This window comes from Rhinopithecus roxellana, chromosome 3, assembly GCF_007565055.1.
Source record: "Rhinopithecus roxellana isolate Shanxi Qingling chromosome 3, ASM756505v1, whole genome shotgun sequence".
Classification (NCBI taxonomy): Eukaryota; Metazoa; Chordata; class Mammalia; order Primates; family Cercopithecidae; genus Rhinopithecus; species Rhinopithecus roxellana.
The window spans coordinates 170,656,598-170,662,683 of record NC_044551.1 but is presented as its reverse complement, the minus strand read 5'-3'; positions in this window follow the sequence as shown (position 1 = coordinate 170,662,683).

The window sequence follows — 6,086 nt, the reverse complement described above, 5'->3', positions numbered from 1 at the left end:
TCTGCTCCTCACACAGGCTATCTACAACCATGGAACAACTTGCACAGGCTGGGGCAATCTCACCGGTTTCCAACAAGTATATCCAATCAATACTGGCGGGGGGCGGGGGGATTCACCTGCCTTCTGCTTTACCATGCTAGGTAAGAGAAACGCCTCCGCCAGACCCGATACCACCCGCATAGTACATTCAGGTAAAGGAGCAGCAGTCGCTTTGCATAAAGCCTGCTCAACCCTCCCCGTTTCCATTCCATCAGGTATCACATTCCCATATTCTCCCAATCGAAGTCTCACTCCCATTGGACTTCGCAAATAGATTTTGGAATTACAGAGCACGGATTCCACAAAAATGTGGAGTCTCTCCTGCAGCCCCTGACCATTTCACCCACTCATGTCCACACCCCTGACCATTTCACCCACTCATGTCCACACCCCTGACCATTTCACCCACTCATGTCCACACCCCTGACCATTTCACCCACTCATGTCCACACCCCTGACCATTTCACCCACTCCTGTCCACATGGCCTTGGATCCCCAGTGGGTGTTGGTCATTATCTTGATTAGATTGTGGCACAACTGCCCCAGGTGACTACCTATCAGCTTTCTCCTTGCCATCTTTCCGTCTTTTTTTTTTTTTTTTTCTGCTTGCGACGGAGTCTCACTCTGTTGCCCACGCTGGAGCGCAATGGCACGATCTCAGCGATTCTCCTGCCTCAGCCTCCTGAGTAGCTGGCACCCGCCACCACATCCAGCTTGTTTGTTTGCTTTTTAGACAGAGTTTTGCTCTTGTTGCCCAGGCTGGAGTGCAATGGCGCGATCTCGGCTCACCGCAACCTCCGCCTCCTTGGTTCAGTGGTTCTCCTGCCTCAGTCTCCCGACTAACTGGGACTACAGGCGCATGCCACCACACCTGGCTAACTTTTTGTATTTTCAGTAGAGACGGGGTTTTACCATGTTAGCCAGGATGGTCTCGATCTCCTGACCTCGTGATCCACCCGCCTCAGCCTCCCAAAGTGCTGGGATTACAGTCGTGAGCCACCACACCCGACCATTTTTTTTGTGTTTTTAGTAGAGATGGGGTTTCACCATGTTGGCCAGGCTGGTCTCGAACTCCTGACCTCAGGTGATCCACCCACCTCAGCCTCCCGTAGTGCAGGGATTACAGGCTGGCCTCCCTCTGACATTTTAAAATCCTCCAAACTAAGGTGAATAAATCAGATTTGTTCAGGGCCCTTCAACAGTAGGGGACCAGCAGAGGCTCCCATCTGTCCACCCAAGGACTTCCAAGGGTGTTGGAGTATGACTTTTGTTTTGACCCCATCAATGTCTACTTTATTCAGCCCATTTCATAAGAACCATTTAAGGCCGGGTGCGGTGGCTCAAGCCTGTAATCCCAGCACTTTGGGAGGCCAAGACGGGCGGATCACGAGGTCAGGAGATCGAGACCATCCTGGCTAACACGGTGAAACCCCGTCTCTACTAAAAAATACAAAAAAAAAAAAAAACTAGCTGGGTGAGGTGGTGGGCGCCTGTAGTCCCAGCTGCTCGGGAGGCTGAGGCAGGAGAATGGCGTGAACCCGGGAGGCAGAGCTTGCAGTGAGCTGAGATCCAGCCACTGCACTCCAGCCTGGGTGACAGAGCGAGACTCCGTCTCAAAAAAAAAAAAAGAACCATTTAAAGACTGCCATCCTGCTGGGATAAGTATCTTGACTCTTCCCTTTGTTTTCCCCATTCTCTTGTGATCATTCTAACCATCTTCACTATTGTTTCAGCATAATTTTTCCCCTCAAAAGTGGCCCTGGGAATAGCCACAATCCAAGCTTGGCCCAGTCTCAGGATCTGCCCTATCACTATATTTTGCCTTCATTCCTGCTACAGAGAACAATAAAATGGTATATTTAGCTTGTTTCTTGTTACTTTGCATTTCCTTATCCGTCCAGTGAACTAACTCCTTGGGAGTTGCATCCATCATTTCTAAAATTCAGTAACAAAACATTTTATCAGGCCAGGCACAGTGTCTCACACCTGTAATTCCAGCACTTTGGGATGCCGAGGTGGGTGGATCACCTGAGGTCAGGAGTTCGAGACCAACCTGGCCAACATGGAGACACCCCGTCTCTACTAGAAATACAAAATTAGCCAGGCGTGGTGGTATGTGCCTGTAATCCCAGCTACTCGGGAGGCTGAGGGAGAAGAATCGCTTGAATCTGGGAGGCGGAGATTCCAGTGAGCTGAGATTGTACCATTGCACTCCAGCCTGGGCAACAAGAGCGAAACTCTGTCTCAAAAAAGAAAAGAAAAGAAAAGGTCCTTCCGAAGACAACAAGAACAACTACCTGCTAGCGTCATGGGATGAGTCCAACCCACTGACCAGGCAGCACTGGCAAGCAGCAGGGCCAACCGCGTCAGCCACTTGTATGCAGGTAGGTACCCAGTGTCTGGGATGTTATATGTTCCAGCAGGCACTTGATAAACCACTTCCCCTTTTCCTTCTGGCCTTTGCTAAGTCAAAAGTTTCAGCCTGTTCTCTGGAGTATGGGAAGAGTACTCCACCTGAACGCCTGCTCGTGTAGCACAGGCCATTCCCGCTGTCAGTGACAGGGTGTCCTCTTCAAGGGATCTGGGCACCCTGCAAATGTTCTTGTTCAAGCCACAAACCTCTCCTGTTTTAGCCAGGTCCTGCAACTTCCCTCTTTTAGTGTGGGGCTTTTATTATGATTTATTCTTAAGTCCAGATGTTATTTGGTAGTATGTTTTTAGTTTCCAGATACAAAGGACTTTTTCAGCTATCTTTTGGTTGCTGATTTCCATTTATATTCTTTTTTTTTTTTTTTTTTTTTTGAGATGGACTCCTTCTCTGTCGCCCAGGCTGAGTCGATCTCGGCTCACTGCAACCTCTGCTTGCCAGGTTCAAGCGATTCTCCTGCCTCAGCCTCCCAAGTAGCTGGGACTACAGGCATCCACCACCATGCCCGGCTAATTTTGTATTTTTTAAATTTTTATTTAATTTTTTTTAGATAGAGTTTCACTCTGTCAGCAGGCTGGAGTGCAGTGGCACGATCTCAGGTCACTGCAACCTCTGCCTCCCAGGTTCAAGCCATTCTCCTGCCTCAGCCTCCCAAATAGCTGGGACTACAGGCGCCCGCCACCACGCCAAGCTAATTTTTTGTATTTTTAGTAGAGACGGGGTTTCACCATGTTGGCCAAGATGGTCTCAATCTCAACCTCGTGATCCACCTGCCTCGGCCTCCCAAAGTGCTGGGAGTACAGGTGTGAGCCACCGCGCCCGGTCCATTCTCTTTAAAAATCTCCTCTTTATAAATCTCCATTTCTCTCTTTCCTCTCAAGGTCCTCTGATCTTTGGTCTGATCTTCAAATTAGTTGATCTTCTTCAACGAATTTGGTGAATCAATTTTGTTATCAACCCGTATACTGAGTCCTTTATGTCAACTAAAAATTCCACATCCACGTCTCCAGGTGTTCTAACTGCTGCTTCTCTCCTCACGTTTCCAACAGCACACCTGGTCTCCGAGGAAACAGTCCACTCCGCAGGCCTATGAGCTTGGCTTCCTCAGTCACATACACACATAATATACATCTCACATACACAGGAATTACATACAATTGTCTATGTAAATTTTGTTGTTATATTAATTACATATAATTATATACAGTTTTATATATATTTTGTTTGTTTTTGGTTTTTTTGAGACAGAGTCTTGCTCTGTCGCCAGGCTGGAGTGCAGTGGTGCAGTCTCGGCTCACTGCAACCTCCGCCTCCCTGGTTCAAGGGATTCTCCTGTCTCAGCCTCCCAAGTAGCTGGGATTACAGGCACCCGCCACCACGACCAGCTAATTTTGTGTATTTTTAGTAGAGACGGGGTTTCACCATGTTGGCCAGGCTGGTCTCAAACTCCTGACCTCAGGTGATTCACCCACCTCAGCCTCCCAAAGTGCTGGGATTACAGGAGTGAGCCACTGCGCCTGGCCTGATAAAATGTTTTGTTACATTAGTTTATTTACACTTATTGATATAATTTATATTTCTGGTATTTTGATCTTAACCCTCTTGTGCAATGTATTTCATATTTACTCTTCATCGTTTTACTTTTACAGTGCTTTATTCTCTGTATGATTGTGTTTATTTTTGTATTTCTTGGGAATGATGGTAAGAGGGGGAAAAAAAACCAACATCTCAAATTAACAACCCAATTTAAAAACTTAAGGAACTAGGCCTGGCGCAGTGGCTCACGCCTGTAATCCCAGCACTTTGGGAGGCCCAGGCAGGCGGATCACAAGGTCAGGAGATCGAGACCATCCTGGCTAACACGGTGAAACCCCATCTCTACTAAAAATACAAACAATTAGCCTGGTGTGGTGGCGGGCACCTGTAGTCCCAGTTACTTGGGAGGCTGAGGCAGGAGAATGGTGTGAACCCGGGAGGCGGAGCTTGCAGTGAGCCGAGATCGCGCCACTGTACTCCAGCCTGGGCGACAGAGCGAGACTCCGTCTCAAAAAAAAAAAAAAAAAAGAACTTAAGGAACTAGAAAAAGAACTAAACACAAAGATAGCAGAAAAAAGGAAATAATAGGCCGGGCGCGGTGGCTCAAGCCTGTAATCCCAGCACTTTGGGAGGCCGAGACGGGCGGATCACGAGGTCAGGAGATCGAAACCATCCTGGCTAACACGGTGAAACCCCGTCTCTAGTAAAAATACAAAAAAATTAGCTGGGCGAGGTGGCGGGCGCCTGTAGTCCCAGCTACTCGAGAGGCTGAGGCAGGAGAATGGCGTAAACCCGGGAGGCGGAGCTTGCAGTGAGCTGAGATCTGGCCACTGCACTCCAGCCTGGACAACAGAGCGAGACTCCGTCTCAAAAAAAAAAAAAAAAAAACCACTGTCGGGGCTTTTGAAACTGCCCTTGTCCCGGCTCCATCTGACCTACTCAGCCAGAACTGGAGAACAAGGCAGGCTCTTTTCAGTTCTCCAGGGAACTTCGCTATGCAGCCAAGGTTGAGAAACATCTAGTATAGGACACTAATTTGCCTAATAATTCAGGAACTCGGTGAAGACAAAGTTAGAGCCAAAAGTTAAAGGTCAAGTCTGGTGAGTGTGGTGCTGATGGTGTGATTGTAGCAGCCGTGGAGAGCTCCAAGCTCTCGGCCTTGGCCCTAGACACCTGGCCTAAAAGCCCTCCAGCACCTGAGGGGTGAGCCTTGCGGATGACATGAGTTCACGTGCCTCAATTGCTCCGAAGCAGGGCCTACCATAAACACACGATCTGCCACCTTTTCAAGGAAAGGAACTGTTTTGGGAAAAGTGTTAATTAAATACTTCAATAAGGAGGATCATGATTACTCTTCAGGCTTCATGAACAGGCTCCCAAACCTGTGAAGGAAGCACAAACTCAAACCTCTCAGTCACTGTGTGGAATCTCTCATCTAACCTGCTGAAGGAGGAAACACAGAGGACACGAGAGGCGGGTGACAGTGGACCGGTGAAGAGCTCTGGAGAATGAGGGACAGAAGTAAAATCCTGACTCTCACTTGTGTCCCTTTATATTTTTTGCAATGAGAATCTATTTGATAGTGTTAATTACTAAAAGCCTGGCTACTGCAGGGAGGGCGGGCTAGCTTTTGCTTTTAAGGTGGTAGATTCAAATGCAACTGAACAGTGAGTGGGAAGGAAACGAGGAAGACAAGATCATCGGCTCAGCAAGGTCCCCAAGGAGGGCTAGAGTCGGGATCAGAGCCAGATGGGTGGCTTAGGATGGGACAAGACGTGCTGCTCCACAGTGCGAGAGCTGGCTGGCAGCAGCAGGCCACAGCTAGGGGCGATGACTATGGAAGCTGCCAGGGACGGTGCCATGCTTTCAGCTGCTGCCTTTCCTCCACTCCCCGTTACCATCTTTGTCCCCCGAGGTGTCCCAGACGGACTGCCACAACCACCCCACCCTCCTCCTGCCCCTACCAGCCCCTTGCACATCATCCCAGAGCCCCCCGGAGTTCCCCGTCAATGTACCCGCCTGCCCAGCCAAGCCTCCACATGGTGACCCTTGCCACCCATCCTTTCACCCAGAGGCCCAGAGC